This window comes from Hesperophylax consimilis, chromosome 31 (genome assembly GCF_061612785.1).
Source record: "Hesperophylax consimilis isolate HC1 chromosome 31, BYU_Hcon_1.0, whole genome shotgun sequence".
Lineage (NCBI taxonomy): Eukaryota > Metazoa > Arthropoda > Insecta > Trichoptera > Limnephilidae > Hesperophylax > Hesperophylax consimilis.
In genome coordinates, this window is record NC_142866.1 from 8,402,280 (window position 1) to 8,429,858 (window position 27,579).

Here is a 27,579-nt window from a genome sequence, read left to right on the forward strand (position 1 = left end):
TAGATATGCCAGGAAGAGGGCAAGATACCTACTGCTCAGGTTAAAATCTTTACTCATAATAATATTCATGCAAGGTTTTTTAGACTGACCACCTTGTTGCAAACCTCAAAAACACGGCTATTTTCACATTTTACGTTTCTTCAGATGACATTTTTATTGTCATTACCCGTCTGTTTTGAATTGAAATCCAGCTTATTCGATTATGCGTTCAAAATCAACTTTGTTAACAAAGTCCGCCATCTTCTTCTTACCACGATCGTATCCACGGCCTGTATACGCAGTACGCATATAATTATAAGTATGATTTTCTACTATCCCGTTCTTTTCCCTCGGTATTATCTATTTTGAGTAAAACGAAAAATATATAATGTTAAAATTTTATAGCTAAATATACTTTAAAGCTTTGTATGTATGGTGGGCCGTCCAATGGTAACAATATGTGTAGGTACCTTAATAATTACTTCTGTAGGTAGAAACACCATTTTTAAATAAGCGCGTTCATCCGTGTCTCATTTAAAACGGGGTAAGTCATAATAAAATGACGTAAAACGTTGTGACTTCATATTCATATTGTTATTCGGCTGCTGCATGTTTATGTTGTTTATGTATATGACGGCGCCACAAATTTTCCCGGTCTAGGAAATTTAACAGTTCTGTTGACCTTTGCCAACCTTGGTCTGCTTATTTTACAATTTAAAAATAACATTACATGAAGTGACGTAGGACCAATGAATACAATAAAATAAAACATGGTTACGTGATTATTACACAGGCGTGAATTTCACGTACCTAACAATAAAGAAATCTAAAATGAACATAACCCATAACATTTGAATTGTTTTTGTTAAATAAATATATTTAGCAGACACTTATCAAACATACATTGTTTGCCTGTGATATGCGTAAGCTATTCCTGTGTGAAATTATTCCTGCCGGACATCAATTTATTTTGAATTTAAGTATTTTTTTTCTTTTCTGAGAAATTGATCGAAATTGATCGAAATTCTTTCAAATTTAATTATTTCGCCAGAAGGCGCTAGACATGTGTTCGAGTGCAAATAAGAGCCAAATCATTTCATATACTCATTTTACCATAAATTCCTCTCGTTCCTTTCCTTAAAAAAGTCCTTCCATACAGCATCCCAACATATTACATAGGCCTTCTTCCTCAGTGCTCATGTGAGGTTAATATAAATGAAAATAAAAATTAGCCCACCGGTCTTTCTCCGAAACTTGGCAATGTAACGAGTAGATTAACCCTGCTATTTAATAACCTCCGCCCCACATATCCTCCTTGCAATTCGTGCATGCATGCATGTGATGAGGCGTTATCCATTTTAACAACTTGTGATTTAAGTTTTTTTAGCATAATATTAATTTTATTGCAATACGTTTTCCAATTTCAAATCTAACAGTGTTAAGTTAGCCTTAGTTAATAAGAACGACCGGTCAGTTGGCATTGCGTCGGAGTCGGCTGGCTAAGTATTCCATCATGACACTAGCAACGACTGCGTCGAAATAACTGAAATTCCTGTTCAAGAACACGACAAACCAGCAGAAATATTAGTAAGAGTAACTGACGCTGCAGGAATACAGTTGGCTTTAACAGACCTAATACAGGTAAGGTGAAATCCACTAAACAATCCACTAGACAAAACACTAAACGCACTTCCCAAAATTGTTGGTAAAATAAGAGACTCTTCAAAACAAAACCTATTGATAAAAAACAGAATGAAAAGAAATTATCTAAAAATACGTGATTTAGTGAAAAAAAAAATTCTTAGTAGAAATTATAGGGGCATAGTACACAGAACTATTGTGGACGACAAAGGAGACGACAGGGAAAATGCCCGGAAATGTATACATGATACAAGGAAGGCAAAAGAATGTCAAGAAATCTGCAAATGTTAAAATTATTTATACATGACATCAGGACGACTTGCACAAATTAATTTAGCCTTTCTTCAAAAATATGGAAGAAAAGCAAAATATTACAGAACTCTACGATCTACTATCGCTTCTACAACAACTGACATTGTAGAAAACATCAATCCTGAGGTAAAAATCACAAAAAATTTCATAGACTTGAACAGTCTAATATGTGGACAAAACACAGTTTAAATATAAAACATCAAAATATTCGAAGCTTTCATAAAAAAATTGATGAATTTGTGATACTAAACCAACTTTCTTTTGATATCGACATTATAATTCTCAAAGAATGTTGGATAAATGTAAATAAAAAAATAAATAACTACAAAGTATTTAACACTAAAATTCAAAAAACAAAAATCATGGAATAATTGTGTAATTAAAAAATAATTTGGAAGGAGATATTCAAAAGATTGACTTGCACATTACAAATTGTTTAGAAATAAAATTAAATCATGATACTTCGTTTTTGTAATCTACAAATCTCCCGTGACCTCCAACATATCACCTTTTCTGTAATCACTAGACTCCTCACTTACCCAAGTACGAGATATCTGGAACCTGTATATAATTGGAGACATAAACATTAACATCCTTGACACTGAGAAGGAGCATCCGTAGTCAAATGCGTATTTACTTCTTTTCCTCTCTCACGGGATACTTGCAGCAATTAACAAACCTACTAGAGTATAATGCAATACTAAAAAGTAGCACCCACTCAGACTTCCATAGACCACACCATGATTTAAACTAACAAAAACTACAAACACATCATACACCAATCAAGTATCACTGACTGCTACATCCTGATTCTAAATGTACTATAACAAATTAAGTTTTCCAATACAGAAAATACATTTAAAACTATAACAAACATTGTCTATGAAACATTTAAATGCACAAGAAAGAGAGATGTTCTTCACCAATAACTAAAAAACAATCCATTCAATCTATCCCAATTTTTTAAAAAATAAATACTGAAATATGTGTTCTGAATTAATAAAAACTCCAAACAAAATTATTATAAAAATATAATTGATAGTTAAATAATGACCCAAAACGTATATGGAAAATAATTCGTCTGTCTGTCTGTCTCGTCTGTCTCGACACAGGTTTATCCTAGTGAGACAGACTTCGAAAAAGTAATCCTGTAAAAAAACTTTATATTGATAATAAAAAAAATAAATAAAAAAATTAACCTACACATAACACAACAAAGGTAAACAAATCTAAATAATAGAAACGGAAAATTATATAATTAAATTTGTATAAATCTGGTAATCAAAGGAATATTAGTAACTACAGAACAATCACACTTTTGACTACCCTATCAAAAATTATGGAAAAAACCATTAAAAACGAACTAATTAATTACCTTGAAAAAATAACTTATGGTCACAAAATCAATTTGTGATTAATCAATTAATCAATTTGGCTTTAAGTAAAATCGAGGTACATCTGACCCTATTATTTTTTTATTTAAACCTCATAAAATGGCTTTTCCAATAATACATCGGATTATAAGTATACAGTGGTATACAGGAGAACATAAGTAATAAATTACTGAACAAGTAATGTGTACACAAAAATATAATTGCAAGTGATACAGTTGTTAATAGAAGTGCAGGGAGACAATACAAAATTAAAAGAAATATCTACTAGTTTAATTATAGTTGAATGAATACTAGGTTTATATAAAACCTATATAAATCGAGGTATGAGGTGTTTGTGATAATAGATAGTAATTAGTATTAAATAAATTCTATTAATGTTTTCAATGTTATAATAACAGAGAATATTATAATTGAACAGAATATTAATATGTATAAAAAAAGTGACTTGTTAACATGTATAATTTAGCAAAATATTATACATAATAGAGTAATTAGTAGTGAGTTTATTGTTAACTTCAAAATTAATGCTACTTGGAATATCTGGGCAGGTATCGCAATTTGGCTATGATAATTCAGGGCTGCCAGCGATTTAAGTTTACTTTTGGATTAGAAATAATAATTTTTAATAAAAGAGTACATATGATAGCCAACACTATTAGATATCTGGAGTAGATAATTTAGATGTAGTAAAATTGATATAGGACCCACGCAGAAGAATATTATCATGCCTTACATTGATTTTTGTGATTGAGGTATATTTTAGCCTTTTTGTAACTATATTCCACGCAGTTGAATACATCTACTACTTCTGAGAAAACATTGCCAACTGCATGCAATCTAGGTATAAGGGAGTATCTTAATGACTCAGTCCTGATATTGTTGTTGCAATTAAAAAGAATTTTGGATGGACTAGTTCTTGTAGGTATATGGAAGGTAATTAGACTTAATAAATCAGGGCTGTCTATAATACCATTAATAATTTTAAAGATAAAAATCCAGTCGGAAACAAGTCTTTTATCTGAGAGTTTTAATAAATTTAGTTATTTGATCAAATAATTGTAGTTTATTTTTTCAATTGGTAGACCGAGTTTATAGATAGTGATTGCCCTAGTTATAAATAAAACTAAAAAAAAACTAGATACAGTTAGAAAATGGATTGGATCATTCCTTGATCTTTAAAAAGCCTTTGATACTATAAACTACAAAAACCTTTAAAAAAACTTGGAAACATAGGGATATCAGATAAAGAATTACGATTATTCAAAAGCTTTATGACAAATAGAAAACAAATTGTAAAAATGGTTTTAAAACTAGCCAACCACTTGACATAAAAATTGGTGTGCCCAAGGGTAGTGTTTTGGGCCCGATCTTATTTTTAATTTATATTGACCACTTGTGCAATATAGAAACTGATGGTGAAATTATAAGTTTTGCCGATGACACCGCTTTCCTCACAAATTGAGAAAACTGGGAGCAAACATTTAACACAGCTGAAGCGGCTTTATACAATATCAAGAAATGTCTAAATTCAAACACACTTAATGGAAAAAAAAACTAAATATATTGCTTTCGAAATAAGTGACACGGAAGATGAATTATCGAACTTTAATATAAAAAAATAACCACATCAGGTATCTAGTAGAAATCGATAAAAATCATAAATGGATACAAAATTTAAACTGTACAACTAACAAATTAAAAAATTTAAAAAAACGTTTTAAAACAATCAAAGCGTTCTTGAGAAAGCGAACTCATTAGAATCTACATGGCCATATGTCAATATTTATTAGAATATGGAGTAGGTAATTGGATGGGGAAGTGCAAATATGTAAGAGCACTTTAAATCCCCTAATTATAACGTAAAAAGCCATCTCGAAAATACTACTCAAAGTACCTATCAGAACTTGCTATGACCATATTTTAATAATCTAAAAATCATGTCACTTAAATAACTCTATGTTAAAACCGTACTTATTTATACTCACAAAAAATACATTTGATCTGCTAACGAACATACCCAACAAAATCTCTAGATCTTTCAATCAAAAATACATCCAACAGGCAAAAACGAAGACTTTTGGACAAAGAAATTTCATTTACTATGGCGTAATACTTTATAACAAATTACCAGTCTCCTACAAAACAAAAAAAATGTCAATGTATTTAAAACGTCTATAAAAACATGGATCTGGGACACAGTGAGACACGGAGTTGATAGAACATTGCAACCAAACACAGAATGATTGAAGTGAGATAGAAAAATAGTTTCAATTATATTAGATCATATTAATATTAAAATTTAATAAAATAAAAATGAACAAAAAATGTAAATGTTACAATTATATTTATATTTTTGCATAAATAAATCCTTACAAAAAAATAAATTTGGGTACTTTATGAAAAAAGATCAGTGTTGATAATAAATTTCTGATGAGGAAAAGCGTCAATATTATGCGAGTGAAATGAATCAGAGAGATTTTGAAAATGTGATAATAAATATTAACAGCAGTGGTGAATGATTGGTGCTTTCAAACCACCCGGTCCGGAGTGGCGATTCCCCATGTTCTTTGTATTATGGTATGTATTGTGATACAAGCTCTCCCTTCAGGAAATAATCGTGTGAGGGCGAATTCATAATATATCACGGTGACTGATATTAATGAAGCAAGGAGAGTGCATTCACATTATCCTATATTTCTCGTGATAAAGTGCCCCGACTTTTCACGCGCATTTAACCGTTAAGTAGAAAAGTTCTAGGGAAATTGTATAAGTTTTCTCATTTCTTATGACCTACAAAAAACAGTTTTATCAATGTTTAAAGAGAAAACAAATACATAAATACATGCATGACGCGTTTAGAATTTGGTGCAAGTTTTATGTAAGAGGATGGTTCGAAACAAGACACTTTTTGAAAAACAAAGATGACAGGCCCCGATTTTATTAAATTGTGGAGTTACTGAAAAAAAATTATAAAAGGCTATATGGCTTTTCTCCCATAAAAACAAAGTGTCTTGTTTCGAACCATCCTCGTACATAAAACTTGCACCAAATTCTAAACGCGTCATGCATGTATTTATGTTTTTTTTTTCTCTGCATTTTTGAGAATGGTGTATGGAGGGCCATTTTAATTTATTTACCAAATAATTGTCATTCACAATATTCATGTAAGCTTTATATAAGTAAGCAGATATACTGTGCAGTGGCGGCTCGTTTGGCTTTTGTGTGTACTAGAGTGGTAATATTATTAAAAAAGGCATTTCTTACAGTTTGGATTTTTGTAAAAATCTTCATACAAAAAATTTAATTTTTTGAAAAAAAAATAAAGAATCGTTTTCAGCTACAATAACGCCATTTTTGTAATATTAAAAACGCCACTGGTACTGTGGGTAGATATTTAAGCAATATTTACAATATTTGTATTGTTACATTGTAGGGGGGATGGTGAGGATGAAATAGAAAAAGGAGCGTTTGCAATATACACATAATAATTATCAATATACATAGAAGTGAGCAAAGTATTGAGTTATTTTTACTAGTCTGCTGGAAAAACTGAAAGCGTTCATAAATTTTGTATCAGAAGGGTTGAGTTTAACCTATCAATTGTCTGGTCATTAAAAGCGTCCTCTTGAGAACAAGTGATAATAATAATAATAATAATATTTGGATGATTTGTATAGCGCCGTTTTTGTGCAAAATCACCTCAAGGGCGCTGTACAATTATATAATACATTTCTACAATGATCTATGTTATTACTAACTATATATGGAGATAATATACAGTATTTACCTGGTAGTTTACTTGGAATTAACACTTAATTAACATTAAATAATTGTTTATTAGCGAAATTTATATACAGGATTTAGGACGTATTTGGAAAATTGGATATAACTGGACTTTCTCTCATGAATAGTTTATTTAATTTAAGGGTATGACAGCTTAAAAAGGTAAGTTTTTGGTTTAGACCTGAATTAGTTTTTATTTTATTTATTTGGGTAAATCAACAGATTATTTACATATATAAGAATAAACTAAATAATAAAGATAAAATCCAATAACAGAATTTCACTTAAAATTATAATAATAATAAAAAATATTATAAAATATTTTAAAAAAACTAAGGGTCTGTACCCGTGGCCTGGGAGATTTACAAAAAATACAATATTGTAAATAATAAATAAAAAAATAATAGAAGATGTAAGGAACACAAATAAATAAAAATTTAAAGTTAACTGATATACTAATCTCTACTCTGGTTTCAATCCTGGGAGTGGCTTGCAGCAATTTCATCTAATCTCCTCTTCCATTCTTCCTTGTCTTGTGCGGCTCTTTTGACTTCTGCATATGATAAGCAGCGCACGTCCACCAGCAGGTCCTCCAGGTACTCTCGGAATAAAAATAAATAAAATAAACTAATAAACCAGCTAAAATTCAAAACATAATGTATTGTAAAATTTCAACACAGCAGTAATCAATAAAAGCACTACACAATAGCAATAATAACAATATAATAAATGTATACCTACAACTAAATTGAACACATAGTATAAATTTAAAGGTAAGTAACTGGAAAGGATTCAAAGCAACACATTATTTAGGACTTGTTATGGATCGTAGTTCCGGAGGGAGTTTATTCCAAGCCTTCGGCCCAGATACTCCGAAAGCGCGATCACCAAACTTAGTATTTGGCTTGCGCTTAGGTTTCATCAGTCTGCCTACAGCTGCTGATGTTGCTGATCTAAGAGTTGACTGCCTCAGAACATAAATATTGAGTGAAAAGTGTGCACAAACTTTAAATGTTAGGCTCTATTCATCGATGTACCAATTAGGTATCTACTTCCCACTTAAGTCTAATTAACAAAGTGTGAAACAGTTAAATGATTTTTTTTAACATTAGCTCCAAACAGGGGGAAAAAAAAAAAATAATGAAAAAAAAATCTTCATGGCCTATTTCTTCTTTTGGTATGCTGTGTGAAGAGTATTTTTAGAGAAAGAAAGGAGAATAAGTTCTGGGAAGGAAAAAGTATGAGTGGTGGATAAGAATCTGGGGGGGGGTCAATGTGTCTACGAGTGACGGACGTATGAATCCATCCGAGGGTCGAGAGAATTCGGCTGAAGAGATCAAAGTGCACTCTCTCGCTGTATCAGCTGGACCAGTTTCCTCACCACCTAGGATTCTTGCAGCAGATTCTCCATCTTCGTGTCACCTGTTTCTGTACTTCATTTTATTTAACTTAATTTCAATTTCAATTTGTAATATTTATATATTTTTTTGTAATATCTGCATTAATTGTAAAGCGCCCCTGAGGTGATATCTCACAAAAGCGGCGCTATACAAATCATCCAATAAATACATAAATAATAAATAAAAGGGTCTCCCTCAGCCAGTCTCTCCCGATTTGGCCCACCAAGCAGCAGGTGGGTAAACGCACTGGCGGCCAAGACCTAAAAAAACCTTACCCCACGAACCCTTGCACCCCTGCTAAGTAACTAAACGTAGAGAACCACTTGAGGTGAACTATGGCAGGAATGTATTCCCGGAGCGGCGGTACCCAATCTCGCCGACCAAATTGAATTTAAAATGCACCCAAAAACAGTTTCGATCTAGGTAGGTACTTAATAATAAAACAAAACGATGGGAGAGAAGCTTAATTTGACACGTGCCCTCCGATACAGGCATGGAGTTGGGAGCCGGTCGCGGGGAGTCCCCACACCTCCAGTACCAAATCTACCGACGAGCGAGACTCAGACGGTCGCTCCGCTTCTGAGGCTTCCCGGCCCCGCTTCGCTTTAATCCTGCGCTGGCGGCTTTAGTGATCGGTCGTGCCACGTCTCGCGCGTGCTCTCTATTCTACTCTTACCGCTCGTGTGTTCTCGCTATTAGTGCAGAGTGTTCCGTATTGTGTTTTACGTCCTAGTGTGAATTAACAGTTCAATTGTAAGTCAATTTTAAATTATTGCTAATTACATTTTCCACTATTTTTTTACTTATCACTTTCAAAAAGTTGAGTTTTCATTTGATTTCGTGGTTATTCACTTTGGCCGGCGTAAAGAAGAAAAACCTTAATTTATGTAAGTTTATTTTCTACTTGTGATATTTGGTTTCACTTCGCTTTATTTGGTAAACAATAGAAAAGTCGTAAAAACTTTGTTGCGGTTCTGCGAGCGATAATTTATTGTGTCAACCAACACCCACCGGTGCGTTTTGAGGAAAATGCGATTTTACGACAATTTTATATTGGTCCGAGCATTAGCACACGCTTGGTTGTACTTACCTTTAATGCATTGTTGAAATTAAATATAGCCCAACTAGAAGCAAATAATAACTGCTGAAACTCCCGTAACTGAAAGTGCGGCAAGTGAGGCATGTTCAACTGCTCGACTGCGATAAATTAAGTTAACAGGCTTTATTTGTTCATTATTATTTTAATTGCTGTTTTATTTTTATGCGCAAGTGAGAAATTTGCATAAAATATTTGCGTTATGTTTTGCGATCGTATTCATGTTGATTTTGTTCGCAACCGATGATAAATATACATATATATATTTTTTTTTTTAAATTTCTTCTTAAGTCAGGTTTTATTGCGTGTTTATCTTGTCTTCTTGTCTGTGCATTCAATTATTACATCAAGATGTTGTGATGAAGTTCTACGATAAATTTTTATGTTATTCACACTGGTAATACTGCCTGAACTGAATTATACACATTTTTCGTGAGAAATGGAAATATATAACGCAAGGTATTATATTTCTAAAGAGACTAGATATAGGTCAATGTATGAATTTCTTTCCAATCCCAAGTTTACGCCGTTGTCATGTTCTTCGGCCTGAGTTAACGAACTAGCATGATCTTGAAATACTTTACTTTAAACAAAACACACCTAGACATGTAAACATTCACGTTGCGCTAGAAAAGTTTTATGTTCCTCCTAGAATACGTAATAAATATACCTTTAAATCATTTACTAATATATTAACGATAAGTGTATAATCCAATGCATATAATTTTAATAACATTAATTAATTTTAAATAGATCTTTAAATATCATTGATTGAAGTATTTTCGGCATGTTATCATTCAGTATTCCATTCCATTATTCCATTCGGAAACTGAACATCTTTATATAAAAAATATTCAGAATTGACTATTGATAAAGGGAAGGAACTATTTCAAAGAATGCCTCGTGTCACTAAATTAAATTAACTGCTCTTTTATTCCATTCATTCCACACAGCATCCCCAAAGATGACATAGGCCCTGAGGGAAATTATTTTCTTCAGGGCCTCCTGTGTGGAGTTAATATAAAAAAATGCTATTCATATGTTTTCTTTTTATTTTTATATCTTTTTTTCTCTCTTATTTCTGTATATCCTAACATCTTAACATTGTAATCTAAAGAAATATGGCTACATAATACGGGCATGTGCCTAGTATAGTGGCTGTAGAAAACAAAAAAAAATGCAATCATTTAAATTTTTATGAATAATGAAACACCAAAAAAAAGGTATTATACTATGCACACAATTTTATTTTTGTATTTCGTAATTTATCTATTTGTATCGCTAAAACAATATGAATATGTGTCCTAATTGTGAATCCATATGATAATATAATATAATCCATATATTTTATTTATCTTCGATAAATAAATAAAACTTTCATTTTAAATTAATGACTAAGAAGATCACACTGTGTTTACATTACTACGTACTTAATTCAGTATAATTTTAGAAAAGGGAATGTAGAATGTTCTGAGAGAGTTTTTGATTCGATGTGTACCGGGTCTTCTGGAAAAATAACTTATGCATAAACACATCGAACTAATAATTTAGCAAGCTGAGTTAATGGCTTTTTAATTTTTTAATTCTAATTGCTCCCAACCGTCTGGATCCAGTGAGACTATGGCATCCCCAATTGGGGTGTGTTGTGAAGCTAAAAGTAGTGGGAAGTGGAAGGAGATGAGAAATAGGAAGGTTGGAAAGTACCTGTCTATTTAAATCTGGTCACAAAACATGGCCAAAGCCATTTCAAGCAACGTTTTGAATGTTGGTCTTACATCACTGCGGCATTTAGAGTACTATATACAAACGTACTATATATACGTACAAACTTTATTGTTCATAGCAAATATCATGATAAATGCTTATGTTTAAAATATAATTTTACTGTTCATAACAAATATCATGATAAATGCTTATGTTTAAAAATATAATTTTGTTGTTCATAACAAATATCATGATAAATGCTTATGTTTGAAAATATAATTTTATTGTTCATAACAAATATCATGATAAATGCTTATGTTTGAAAATAATTTTACTGTTCATAACAAATATTAAGATAAATGCTTATGTTTGAAAACATAATTTGACTGTGAAAAATAATGAAAGCTGTAAACTCTCGTGGATGTTTACAATGTTGAACTTTTTCGTTGGGTCTCTTCGGTAAATGAAAATATATCAAACTGATGAAGTAAAATTCATCAATTGGTCAGTTTTCGCAATATCATAAAGTTTCAAGTTCAAGTTCTCAATTTCAAAAAAATGTTTGAATTTAAAGTAAAATAATTCATTAAAATAGTTTTCACCGGGTTGTCTAGACATTATTTCAGTAAATATTGTGTGTGAATTTTGTCATTATTATTTATTCAAATGCATACTATCATTGCACCACAAAAATACATTTGTCCAGTGCAATGATGTCATGCTTTTATGTATATTGTGAAATATTACCTCAAGGGCAGCGTATTGTACAAGTTATACCAGGCGAAGAAAACAATGTTACTGAAACAAAACAACAAATACATATTATCGTAAAACTCCAGTCTCCAGAGTTATAAATATGCAATTGATTATTTTTGATAAGAACTTTACTGTTTCACTATGCCTGATTTAATAACTAGAGCGTGATTATACTGATTATTCTCAAAAACATAAATTCATGGCGAACGCTCTTCGAACATCATCAAAATTATATAAGCTTCAAATAAACCCAAATATAATAGTCATCTCAAAAAAAATTTTACTCACCATTTTTACGTATTAAGGTGTTTTTTGGTAGTATAGTGAATTTACGAAATGTAATAGATACTAAAATCATGATAATTGGTAATTTATTACCAACTGATTTGTTATATTTATTTTATTAATTCCTAATTGGAAGATTCCGGAGGGAAACGTTAATTAATTACTTTGTTCGACAGGGCGCTTGGTCCTGCGCACCTGCCTACCCCTGCTGGGAAAATATTTATATCTTCTAACTATCTTTTTTTTAAAGTTTTTATTCTAGATAAAAGAAAATTACATTTTCACTAGAAATAACTGATACATTACATAACAATATTATTCACTTTCATTGTTTTGTTGATTTAGCATAAAAATGAACAATTTGTTTTAAATGTACATACACTTTTTTCATTTTATATTTTTTCTGGAAGGCAATTATATATGTTGCCCCCCTCGTGACAAATGGACTGCTTTCCGTAGTGAGTATTTATGGTGTTTAAATATACATATTTTATAGTGTTGCCGTATAAAGTATGTAAAATGTACTTGGGACGTTTTAATGAGTTCTGTATTTGTATGCATGAAGTTATTATTTATTTTATTAATAAGGAGACATGTATTATATTCATACAATTTTCTTAATATTAACAAGTTTGTTTCCATATACAATTTTTTATCTAACTATCCAACCATCACACTGGTACCCCGCAAGGGTAGGTAAAGAGGAAGGACCGCCAAACAACTCTTTATTGGCAACACTCAATACTTCATTCGGGTACTTTTCTAGTATTCAGACCCTTGATATTCCCCAGTCAAGTATTTGATACACTTATTATACCATTGGCTCCCGCGCCATATATATTCTCTTTTCTTCTTTCGTCCGTTCTGTATCCCCATACCATCTAAGCGTCCCTTTCTTAATCTTATCAAATACGCTTTCATCAGTATTGCATTCGTTTGCAGTTTGCACATTTACCATGTTACATTGTTTTACCGCACATAAATCTCAGCGATCTCATTTCCGCTGCATTTGTTTAAATGAATTCTTCTACCAGTTGTCAAACGTTTTTACATAGATTAGTTTTACATAGATTAGTTTTACATAGATTAGTTTTACATAGATTAGTTTTACATAGATTAGTTTTACATAGATTAGTTTTACATAGATTAGTTCTGTTTTACATACTTATTATAATTCCTGGAATATTTTATGGATATTTTCTTTTACGTGGTTAGGTATTGTTTATTTAAGTTAATTGACGTAATGTGCTATTTCTGTACAGTGTAATGTTATTTATTCCACGCGCTTGCCAATGCAAGTTAATCAGGTATTCAGATAACCGACTGCAGTAATCGTTTTGGCTCGCTAGAAATTTTATGGCCGACCAATTTTGACAGCACACAGGAAAAAAAACTACCTACGAAAGTCACGTATTTTATTCGCATTAGATATGGGTGAAATGTTATCTACAAACACACAAGGGATGTGGGAATAAATGCCATAAAGAGCTAATTTTAAAGCACGAATCCTTCAATTAGTGCAACTTTTGATAGAACTATACCATGCAACTGTAATATTATATCGTCTATGAATTTATTTGTATGCAAAATATCACTGGAAACGTATTGTTGCAGAAAAAAACTTGTTATTGTGCTAAATATATGAATAAGCATTGTATGTATTTATTAAATAATATATTAAAATTAAGTCCTTTTGCCTGTGATTTAACGAATGTCATACAGACTTACAGAATTTTCGAAATTGTAAAAGTTTTTTTTTTTGTGTGCAGCGGGTGTTCAAATCTTTTTTTATTTTTGAAAACAAACCATACAAATACTTCATTCGTTTTTTATCTCGTCTTGATTTTTTTTTGATATTGTTGTTATTTATTTCTTATTATATTTTCCTGAAAAACATAATTTTTATGATAAAGAAAAATGATAGTGATTGATATTTTTCCTTTAAGCGCACACATCAAAAATATTAATTTCGGTTGTGTATTTGCCATGTACCATGATTAAATGAACTCTAGAACTCTGATTTGTTTTGAATTTAACTGAAAATTTTCATTTTCATAATTAAAACCTAGTTTTTTTTATGATAAACTAAGTTTTATAAGACAAGGTTTTTTTATGTATAGCACAAGGGATAACAAATTATTATAAGCAATAATTAGTCACCTGAAATATCAATACAAATTGAAAATATCTCCCGAGTAAATATAAATGTCGCCGACGGGAATTGAACCCGCGCCTTCGTAAGAAATATAATAAGCAGTAATTTTTGATTAGTCGTTAAATAAGTAATAAGTTAATTCAATAAGTACTAGTGCATATTGAATTATTTGGTCTGTTGGGAATAAGCCGACGTAGCTCAGTGGTCCAGAGCACCTTACCGGACATCAGAAGGTGCGGATTCAATTCCCGTTGGCAGCATTTATTTTTACTCGGGATGTATATGTATATGCATGTCACTGCCACGGAAATTGTCTGACTGCAAATAATAGCATTGAAAACTTAAGTGAAAACTACGTACAGCCTAGATTATTGTTTGTTTGATAACTTTCAGAAGTAGAATTATTAATGTTATTCATCTAATCCTTGAATATAGGCGCTACGACGTGATCCAAAACGGAAAACAGATGATAAAAATAAATAAATACCAATAAATAACCCAACAGGTCATTTATCAACACCTATTTACAAATAAATTGTTTAGTGCTGCATTCTATCGGCTTGCATAATAGGCAATAATTAATACAATTCTAATACTATAATTATCAGAAACCGGTAGAACTACATTATTGTAGTGTAGTGTAATATTATGATAAGTGATTTTATTAGAATTCAGCCATTTAGCAGGTTCATTGATGAAAATCTAAAAGCGTATAAGCTGATAGATGTAACTTCTTTTTATTTCTTCAAAGGCAGAAAAACATTTCTGGGTTACCAGTTTGGTTATTTTTGAATACATCTAGTTGATATTCACTTTTCTTTTCGGTAATTAATGAATGAACTTGGCAGATAGTCTATTTGACGATGACCATACATTCTGTTAACTTTTGATGGTAATCATGCACACACTCGCGGAATGCTGTAAACACTTCTCTGAAATTGGACGATATTACAGAAGTTAATATATTAGTCTTAACCGTTCGGGATTTGGCTCGTTTGGTAGAGTTGTCGAATTCAGTTCCTGGGTAGGAAGGTTCAATCGTTAGTCAAACTATTTTATTTTTTTAAGTTTTAAAATACCTTTGAAAAAAAACCTTTGTTTGTTTTTTTCTTTTAAAAGAAAGAAAAAGATTTATGTCTTACCTGTATGTTTAAGTCCCGAGTAGTACACAGTTTTCGAAATCGGTTGGAGACAGTAATTATCCTCTTTGACAAGTGCGCAAAATTTCGTCAAGGAGTTTCAAAATTTTGCGTTAAGGGGTGGGAAACGGATGGAGTTCTTTTTCGTACAGACTGTTACCTTTATCCTGATTTGAAGGAAAAGTGTGCAAAATTTCATCAATCTCGTAATAAAACTGTAGATTTTTATTAAAAACAAATCGGGTCGCCCGCCCGCTGCAGGCACACTTGTTTATATTATTAAATAGTAGCTGAATTCCCCGGCGTTGCCCATGCTTTAGTCAAATTTTTTTAATCTAATATAGACATAGATCTTTCTCTCGTTTTGAAGGTCAAGCCTGCAAAATTTCGTCAGGCTCTAAATAAAACTGTAGATTTGCATTAAAAACAAATCCAAGCCTCCCGCCCGTTACAGGACACATAAACTTTCTTTTAGTTTTGAACACAACACAACAAATATGAACTCCTTGCGTGGAGGACAATATACAATATAAAAATGATTATCTATTAATTTCTGTGAGTTCGAGCTACGAGACATAGATGACTCCAGTGTAGATAAATCATAGAGGTTATAGAGTTATCCGACAGATGTTGGTAGAACACATTATTATATTAAATATAAATGATCAATTTGAGCGGAAGTAAAGAACAATATAATTGTGCTTATATCTCATCAGCGCCTCATTTTATTATAACTAACCACGAATGTAACATAAAGAGTTGTTCCAAAGGAGCTCTCAGTGGCAGAGTCATATTGACCTTTGCAAAAGTTGATTTCAAATCAATATGGTTAGGTTGCCTAAAATATTATAATAGATTTATATTACATAAATTAATTGTGTAGATGTTAACAGTGGATTGGCTTCGGATCTGTATATTTCGTGTGTAACTTTTGTCAAAACGAAGTAGGCGTTTGTATGTTTATTGTTACGTTTGATTAATGCTGTCATAGACAATCGTAAATTATATTAAGATAAACCAACGTTTCCTGTCTTGCTAAGTTCGAGGAATTATGACCGTTTTACACGATACTCTTTATTGTACGGATTTCATACAGGTCGTCTTACTATATTATGGATTCGGTATGGAAAATATTACTTGTGTTTTATATAGCTATTATTATTTTTATTGTGGAAATTTTGAGTGTTATGACGTACAGGTTCATATTATTTTTTATTATCTTTCCATATGGGAATCAGTGTGGAAATGAGTATCGTGCAAAACTAGCTTTATTGCTTTGCCATTTTTTTAAAATTCTTAGATATATAATTACGATATTAGAAATCATGAACCCATAATATCAAACTAGATTATGTTTTAAAACAGTCATCTTGTTAATGGTCCGTCTCCTAACGGAGGTTAGCTGTCACTGGGACATATTTTGCACCGCAGGCTGAAGTCTGCATCAACTTTTCAAGTGGAACTGCATTCGTACCAGTCATGTAGGTTTCAAAAATATTAAGTGCGGCGTCTTTTTCTGCCAGGTTTTTTTTAACATTAAGTCCACACAAGAGGCCCTGAGGAAAATAATTTCCCTCGGGACTTATGTCGTGTTTTTGGGGAAGCTGTGTGGTGGGTCTTATTAAGGAGAGGGAGAAGTGAACAATAGGAGCATGGGGGAGGAAACACAGAGGTCGTTGAATCGTTCCTCAAACTGATCAAGAACGAGTCGTAAAAACGACCCGTTCTCGTATTAGAAATATTTCAAATATGTACAAAAGTTGTAGTGTATTGTGAAGTTGAAGGGATTAGGATGGAAAAGAGATGGGAAAGAGAAGGTTTGGAAGTACCTGACTATTCAGATCTGGTTACGTATTCCAATCTAAAAAAAGATAATAACTAAATCAAAAATCAAGGTCCAATTTTAGGAATGTGGGCACAATATTGTTTACATCTCTTATCGCAACAACTTCGTTTTAATTTATACGTAGATACTTATTTACATTTGCGAAAATAGACACAAGAAAAGATAATTTTTTTCATTACCACCGGATTATTTCAAGTTAATGTTTACCTTTCGAACTCAATGCGTGAGCGATTTCGTTATACAGAGTGGGGCATAAGTGTTTTTCCCACATTAACTTATTTAAATTACTTTAAAAACATTAAGGTTTTGATATAATTACTTCTTTATAATTTCATCTGAAAGATGACGTCCATTTAGGATTATAATGATGCCTATATAATTATCACTGATGTATCGCTATATTTGCTGCCGATATAATTATGTTGGTATATTAATAACATTATTTATTGATGACAAACTGTAAACCAATTAAAAAAAATTACATCGCTCTGTGAGCAATTATTAATAATTAATCATTTGCTACATTGATCTTCCACTTTTTAAGTTTAAAATAAATATTTCTATGTGAGTATAATATCTATACACACCAGAAATTTTGATATTTATACAAATATCATCATATTTTCGAATCCTGATTTTAAGGTCAACATTAATCAGCGTCAAAAATGACAATTCAACACACCTATAAAAAGTGCTATAAAGTAATGAAAAGTGATGAAACAAACACTAGGTTAAATAGTTGCATATGTAACCTTATGAGTTATCCGGCCACTCTCCATTTCTTCTTCCTCCATTCTGATTTTTACAAATACACCACCACATCCCAATACTGCCATTTGGATTTCTCAGTACCAAACCATAATTTTATGTACCTACGTTGGGTGAAATTTATGAAATATTTTAAAATATCGAAATACTTACTTCCGAATTCATTGGCCTCTCTGAGTCTTCACACTCCAAGGGATTATCTGTTCAATGGCCACAATTTCAAGGTACATGTATGACGTGCGGTGGTCTCACGTCTTGTAGGAAGCGATATTACACTGAAAGTATCGTCAAATTTCGCGTATTGTTTAAAAAAAAATCGTGCATGTTTATGTTTATAACTTTTCTGAAATAAATTATGTTTATTTTCTTTTTTTTATGGTTTTCTGCGTGGTCTCGGAAAACTTTTGACAGTGAATTTCACACTAGTGCTGTAGTAAATGTATCACCGTGTTAATCATGTGGAGATTTGGAAAGGATGCAAGTCCGACGTAAATGTGACGATTAAGATTAAGAAAGGGGCGCTTAGATGGTTTGAGCAAGTAGATCGGAAGAACGTGGAAATTATGACACGAATGTGGACGGTTGGATAAGTTGGGATAACACCGAGGAGAACATATCACGATGAAGTTAATCAAATACTTGAGTCGGATATCAAGAGATACCTTGTCATCAAGATACCTTGTCATGAGTCAAAATAATGAAAAGTTATGTATAAGACGTTATATGAATGTGTGTAGTTTATCGCGTTTCTCATAAATCTGTCTTGGTAACATCCAGGCGTCGTGAGTTCAATTCCTCGGCTGGCTAAGTCCTCCATCACGCCACAAGCAATATTTTCTTCTTACTATTGTGGTAGTAGGAGATTTAATAGATATTCAATTTCTTGGGTAGGAACATAAATAATATTTTTTCTTTTAAATTTGTAAACGAGTTATGCTCACCTTGCATTTATTAATGAATTCAGTTGTTTAAATAACCAAACCATCTTGTGAATTCTGTGTGCTGGATTCTTAATAAGCATACAGCATACGTAATGGTAGATAGGAGTATACTATCATACAATGTTTACCTTACAAGGCGTCTGGAATCCCAAGTTAAACTAATGATTTGAAATAAAACTACTTACCCCGTGGATTTGAACATTTGTTTAAGTGCTTTCAACGTAAAGAATAAGGACAGGGGATCAATTCATTCAACAATTCATCAAATTTCACAGTTAATTAACAAGGACTGTGAAAGTTATATTCAAGTTCTTTCATTTTTTCAGTTCTGTGAAGCAACTGGTCATGTTGTTATACTGATAAAACTTCAATATGACTTTCACAGAACTTGGAAATTAAATTTGAAATTTGATGAATTGTTGAAATTCTCTGAAATAACCCGTCCTAAGTTTTGTTACCGTGTGATTTTTAAGTACATCTATTTGAATTCCAATTTCGTTTTCGTGAAATCTTGGATGTAGAATTAACCCACTTCCCGATATCCCATCGAGCTGAAACTCGACAGATAGACTCGTTGTCAATGACAATACATTTTGTTAACTTTTGGTGGCAATCACGTACATACACGCGGATATATACACATTTCTCTGAAATCAGATGTCGGTATCATATTTTTGGCAGCTACCGTTTTGAATGATTACAAAGTTCTAAATAATTGATTTGTAACCTAGATAGTGTCTCGGACCTATTAAACTAATTTTGCATCTGGAACGTCAAGAGTTTAAAATGTAAATATTCAACGTTTTTATTAATCCAGCACATAACAGCACAAGAATTTTGTCTTTAAAATTATTCACCTGTACTTAACTTTGAATTTCTTTATTTTTATCACAGTTTTTTTTTCTTGATAGAGAAATCCCGATGAGTTACAAAACAATAATGTATATTGAATAAATAATCCAATATTTTTTCAATATACATTAAATGATACAAACTTAAATTGCGTCAGTGAAATTATTGACCTAGGTGTATTGTTCGATAGCAAACTAACTTTTGTGTATCATATTAATAACATCAATAAGGCTCTTAAGACTCTTGGATTTCTTTTGAGAGTTTCGAAAGACTTCAATAATTTAGGCACATTTAGCATGTTGTACAAAACCCTTGTTAGATGCCAACTAGAGTATAACTCTACGTTATGGTCTCCCTTTTACAATATTCATTCCGATAACATTGAAAAGATTCAACATAAGTTCCTGAAGTATATAAACTATAAATTGCATATTCCTGTAGGAAAAATTGATTATAACTACTCACTAGATAAATTGTCCCTATTAAAACTTTCTGAAAGAAGAATAAACACAGATTTAATAGTATTACATAAAATACTTCATTACAAAATTGACTGTCCTGAGTTACTCCAATTAATCAGCATCCACATACCCAAAAGATCTTGCCGAAATTTACTACCCTTTTATTTTTACAACACCAGGACACTGTCTTATCAAAATTCCCCGATTCCAACTTCACAGTCTCGGAAATAAATACTCTGATCTGGGAGATATATTTCATCTTATAAATAATCAATATAAATATTGTTTATTTCAATTCTTTTATATATCGAGACACAAATACTCTACTGTGATACTCAACTATTAAACTTTGTAGTGTGTAAAAGCCCATTAGGGCGTGTAATAAGTAATAAATAAATAAAAACTCATTTTAGGACTGTAGGAACTTACAATACACAGTAGGTGGGAGTTAATAGGTTCAATTATATTAAATATTTTAATATCAAAATTGTAAGTTTCACATACACAACAACAAGAAAATACAAACAAAAATAAACGGAGATATATACATAAGCTGAATGCCAAGGTAGGAATTTACAAAAACAGATACATGGGATAGAAAAAGAGAGAACAGTAACGAGACAAAACAAAACACAAAATATGACATGAGAAAATAACGGTTTTTTTAGTGTACTTAATAAATATTCCTTTAAAGCATTACTTTGATATTTTTTACATGCTGGCTGTTTGTATACATATCTGGAACATAATAGAGTTACAGAGTGTGTAGGCAATATAGTTCCGAGATTTTATTCCATATTTTGTAATATTTTCTTACTTTTTGCCTTGAGACTCCAGGCGCCGTGCTTGGTTATTAATACATGCGTAATAGTTTCAGTAAATATTTGGATCATTACAAAGTACATAGTATTATAAAACCAAGAAGAAACGGAGTGACCGTGAAAATTAAAGAGCACACTTATTCAAATATACCTACATTTTTTTGTTAACAAGTTAATTATTCAGCATTCTATAATCGACCGTCGCTACTAATATTTATCTAACAAAATATGAGCAAAGATAAAATTATATAAAAGTTGAAAATATTCCGTACAAAATGAAGATTAATATGATAATTGGATAATTAAACGATCCAATAGGAGCCGAGGTAATATGGCAAAATTCACAAACGATAAGTGCAAGATTATTAATTTAACAAAGATTCTTATTTTTAAATACAGGGTTTTCCAATAAGAGGTATTATTTTGATATTCAATCGCAAAAGATCAATGGTTTAGTTGCTTTTGTGGCACGTAGCGCCATTTTGTTGAAAGTAAACGTTGTCCAGATCAATACCATCCAATTCCAGTCATAAAAAATCATTAATCATCTCTCAATAGCGCAATCCATTCACCGTAACTGTTGCTCCAGCCTCATTTTCGAAAAAGTAAGGTCCAATGACTCTGCCGGACCATAAACCGCACCAAACAGTCACACGTTGAGGATAGAGAGGCTTTTCAACAATAATTCTTGGGTTTTCCGAGCCCCAGATGCGACAATTTGGCTTGTTGACGAAGCCACCGAGGTGGAAATGGGCCTCATCTCTCAAGATGATTTGCATTTGATTCACTCAAGTGAATTTTAATAATTTCAATGCGTTGTTGAAGCGTGTATCGTTCCACTTTTATTAATGACGTAGTTTTTACTTGTCAAATGTCAAAAAATGACAGCTTTAAAAGTAACATCTATCGAAATAGCGGGCTATTCAAAATAACACCTCTTATTGGAAAACCCTTTATATCTATTTGAATTTCACTTTGGTTTTCGGTGTGAATGAAGAGCAATTTTGGAACTAGAAATTAACCCACTTCCCGATTCTATCGAGCTGAAACTCGACTGATAGACTCGTTGTCATAGGCGCACACGGATTTATACACATTTCTCTAAAATTGGATAACATTACAGCAGCAGCAGGGACTTGGCTCAGTTATCAGCGCGGTTGACTCCTGTTCCAAGGGAGGAAGGTTCCCAGTCAAACAAAATACATTTTTAATACACCTTTCAATAAAATAGACTAATATTTAAAAAACCTTTATTTTTTCTGGTTGTTTTTTTGCGGTTGTCTTAATTACCAGTTTATATTAAGTCAAAGAAAAGCGTTGAAAATATATATTTTCAATTTTCCCTCTTTAACATTCAAGTATGACATGGCCTACTTATTATATTTGTCTAGTTAAAATGTTGTGGTCTTAAGAATGTGTGGGATTATTTGCTACTATTTTTAAAACAAACCTTTTCACACCTTCAACCTTCTGAAATCTGTGGCTAATGAAAATAGAACTGATTTCATACACGCCTTTCTGACATAGGTAGACCTTTTGCGTCATCGACAAATACAACTATGCACTTCTCGGAATATGAATGCCCATTGCATTTAACAGGGGCGTGCAGTCCATAGAGCCTAAATTAAATTAGTAAGTAGCGTGCCCCTACAAAATATAAAGGTAAAATTATTCCGATAAATTCATAAAGGAAAGAATAAAATTGTGATATTTATATTTAATAAAATAGAGCAAATTTATTTTTCTTTGTATTTTCTTAGGCCATGAACTCCTGTCAAGTCTTTTTGAACGTATGTACTGTACTTCCCGGCCACCTACCAATAATTATTATTGTATTTGTAACTCGGCTGATAGACTCGTTGTCGATGACAATGCATTCTATCAGATTTCGACACATGCGTGGTTCTCTGAAATCGGATGAAATTGCACCAGTCAAATTACAAAATAAATATCGGTTCTAAAAAATGGAATTTTTTTTTTTAATGTTAGATATTTAATTTTAAAATTAAAAATTGCTCTGAACGCCAATGCTTTTTTCGGAGATAGTAACATGATTATTACATAATTCGATACAGCTGACCAAGTGTCGGTAATAATAATAATACGATAGCGTTACTTGCCTCTTTTCATTGCAATTTAAATAAATAAGCAATTCGATATGCACCGCGTTATCCTACTCTGTGCGCTGCAAGTAAGATGCGCGCTGCGAATAATGTGTATCAATTTTCGATGAATCATGCTGTGAGCTTCTTAAACTGCCTATATTAATATTTATAGTAATATTTTGCCTCAAAAAACTTTTAAAAACAATAAATTGTAGTATTCGTGTGAAGTTCGGATTTACTATGTACGTTCTCGTATACAGGTGAAAATATAGTCGAAGAAAATATTTGGTAATATCTACGTGAATTGGCTCAATTGGGTTTATTCCTACCGCGAACATAGAATAAAGTTTAAAAAAAAAACAAAAAGTTCCTTCCATACAAATTCGAATTAATAAATGTTCAATTTAGCCCAATAGTCCAGCGCACTGTCTCACGAACACTCGTACATCGTAGATCTCCATCCCATTTGAATTTCATTGGAATTTGGAAATTTAAGCCTCGATTAGGAAAAAATTGTATCAGAAAACACACAGAACAAAGCATTTATTGTGTTCACAAGGTGTTTTCTTTATTTTATGAATACAATTTTTTCTTTTATTCATACTGTGATCTTATTTATTCTATGAGGCAAGGCATTTCTTGTGTGCACAAGGTGTTTTCTTTATTCTATGAGGCAAGGCATTTCTTGTGTACACAAGGTGTTTTCTTTATTCTATGAGTAAAATCTTTTCTTTTATTCATACTGTGTTCTTCTTTATTCCATGAGGCAAGGTATTTATTGTGTTCACAAGGTGTTCTTCTTTATTGTATGGGGCTAGGATTTTTTTCCTGAACACAAGGTGATCTTATTTATTCTATGAGGCACGGCATTTCTTGTGTGCACCAGGTGTTTTCTTTATTCTATGAGGCAGGGCATTTCTTGTGTACACTAGGTGTTTTCTTTATTCTATGAGGCAAGTAATTTTTTGTGTGCAGAAGGTGTTTTCTTTATTCTATGAGGCAAGGCATTTCTTGTGTACACAGGGTGTTTTCTTTATTCTATGAGGCAAGGCTTTTTTTTTATTCACAAGGTGTTCTTTTTTATTCTATGAGACTAGGCATTTCTTCTGAACACAAGGTGTTCTTCTATATTCCTCGAGGCAAGGTATTTAATGTATTCAAATTCAAAAAAATATTTATTGCACAAAAATACAGAGTACAAATATAGGTTAGCTTATAGGTTACATTCTATTTCTTCCAGATAACCCAACAAATACACATTATATTACATAACCCAACAATTACATGTTAATAAATGTACGTAAAATAAAAATAAAAAACAGAGGTATTTAATTTATGTAAGGTATTCATTTAAGGTGTAGTGACATTTTTTTAAAAGAAATGTTTTGAGCGATGATTTAAATTTAAGTATGTCGGTTATTTGTTTGATGCTACGTGGAAGGTTGTTATATACTTTAATGGCCATGTAGTGTGGTCCTTTTTGAAGTAAAGTTTTGTTTGCTTTTGGGATTAATAAGTTTTCTGTGAACCTTGTAGCGTGTTTATGTGTTGATTTTTTGTGGGAACTTTTCTGGAGATGATGGAACTAACAGGCATAACTCCATTATATATATGTCCGTCGCTGTCAGAAGTTTGAGATTTTTAATAAATGGTCCACACTAATCCCGGTGATCAGAGTTTGTAATTTTTCGTAGGCACCTCTTTTGGATGATAAAAACATCTTTGGCGTTTACTGAGTTTCCCCAAAAAACTATTCACAAGGTGTTCTTCTTTATGATGCTAAGCATTTCTTCTGAACACACGGTGACCTTTTTTATTCTATTAGGCAAAGTAGGTATCTCAAAATATCGTAAATTAAGTGAAAAAACTCCTGCTGCTCAGATTTAACGAGGTTATCCAAATCCATGTCACTTTCTAGAGTAGTCCAAAATGACACTTCAAATGATTTGGTGGGTATGATGTCGGTATGAAAAATGTGAATTAAACTCCCGGCATTGAAAGATCCCGAGCTCACTGATATCATCAATATGTGAATATATATATATTGTTTAATCAATATCCAGCTATCCAGCTCTTCAACCTTTTTGGTCTGCCACTAATCGTTTTAAGGTTTTTTATTCCCATTTTAAGGCAGATTATTATAGCCATCTAATAATAATTGTATGTTCAAAAACGATGCAATGCTGAGACGGGAAGAGTAGAATACAACGTATTTATGGAAGATCCAAAGAAGTATAGTTAGTATCAAAAACAGAGTTGCAGAGGCACCCAATAGCGATAATGACGACGATAATCTATTTATACTTAGTGATTTATCATGCCTATTAGTGGTAGCGGGTGACTTTTTTCATGCAAGAGATCTGAGATTGAAAAAAGACTATTATTTTATACTGCTGTAGACATGCTGTAGACGACGACTGCCTATTAGTGAAAAATTCCTCGGTTAACACTCGTACTTACAGAGAAAATACTAGTTTTATCGTTTAAATAACCGTGGTTTATAACCTTTGAATCAGGGCTGCGTGCACAAAAATTTCTTATAGTAAGAAAAATTGGCCTTAGGAAAGATTTCAGCGTTGTTGCTGAAGAAGCAAAACTCTTGAACGGTAAGCTCGTCATTCTGAATTTTGCACAATATTTTCTGTCACAAGTTCTGGAGCATTTATATATTGATTAACTTATATGAGCAGATAAAACAAGACCCTATTTTGCTCGTTCCAGATGATTCAACAGTGCAATAATAAAAAATAATCGTCACGGGACGCCTGGCAGATGTGAAACATTAAAAATGATTTTTTCACTTAAGAAAATGAAAGTAAACGAGACTAGACAATTAAATAATATATTTTTATTTTTAAAATATACATATGGAAATATATAAACTACAAATTAAATATTCATTATAAATTAAGAATAGTGGATCTAATTGCCAGTTTTAGTGAAAATAGAAAATATACGGCACAGAGTTATGGCGGCCGGCGGAAATAATCGACGGGTCAATAGGCTGGCCGTAAGAAGCGTCCCATCCCGTCTTGCCACGAGAGTGAGTCTTATCCCCTGATATATCAAAAAGAGAGATGAGTGTAAGAAGCCATGCAGCAACTTCTAATAACTCATTACAATCGCTTATTTATACATCATTATAGTTTATTTATTTAATTTGAAACATAATGTATTTATTAATTAGTAGTATCGTGTACGAGTTAAGTACGAGTCATTTGTTTACGTAAATTGTAAGTTAAAATCACAAATCAACACCACGAAAAAAACTTGTGTCGCGCACCATACAATATTATATTTACTTGAGTACATTCCACTCTTCAATTCCTGCATTATGTTCTGGTCACTGACCAGCCAAGGCCAACAACCGTTTTGGCCCATATTTATCATTAGATTTTAGAGAAAGATTAATTGAAATAAACATGTCAACGCTCCCGACGATAAAGGTCTGCCAAGACAACACATGGCAATAAATACTCTCAACAGGCAGACCAATAAATCATTTCCCCGCGAGTTTTTAATACGGTTTCTTAGATACTTTGATAAACTAAACACACAACTTTTGGAATACAATATTATTATATTTCACTCAACAGGGAACGGGCATAGTATTACTTAATAAAATGTAAGGGGGAATGTCTTGAATGAATTTCCATACAAAGGCTGTTACATGTATTTTGGGCTCACGTGTGGGAGGGTAGATTCATGGAATAATTTATTAAAGTGGGTAGAAGCCTCAATTTTTTTACATATTTAGTTTTTATTAGACATTTTACATGTTTAAAACAAAACGATATTTTTATGCATTTTTGGCTGTGGCCTCACAATACTTTATTCTGTACGAAGAAGTCCGTCTGAATGACAAACCTCTTTGACAGAACGCAAACAGACGCAATTTGAGTATGCAGATAAGTTCTAAGGGTATTTTAATGTAGCCTGCTCTAAGGAGCTAGCAGCATTGATCCCCGGTGCACCGATGCACGTGCATGAAACTCGGCGGACTCAAGCGGAAAACTCGTGCATAGTAGATTGGTTTTATGAGAACGGGCCGTTTCTTCGACTCGTTTTTGTTTATGTCGGCATGTATGTGGAGCGAACTGCAGGAATTTGTTATATAGATTATCCTCCTTCCTATAATACA

General features: G+C 32.1%; 1 protein-coding gene across 2 annotated transcripts in view; it reads left to right on the forward strand.

Moving 5' to 3' along the window:
• The first annotated feature begins 9,070 nt into the window (after positions 1-9,070).
• LOC149409406 (thyrotropin-releasing hormone-degrading ectoenzyme-like) overlaps positions 9,071-27,579 on the forward strand; it is a 98,269-nt gene continuing 79,760 nt past the window's right edge. Inside the window, exon 1 of one of the 2 annotated variants that reach the window (XM_089649946.1) lies at positions 9,071-9,396. The gene's annotated coding sequence lies outside the window, so the exon portion shown is untranslated. The remainder of the gene's footprint in view (positions 9,397-27,579) is intronic. The other variant, XM_089649944.1, reaches the window with a different exon arrangement.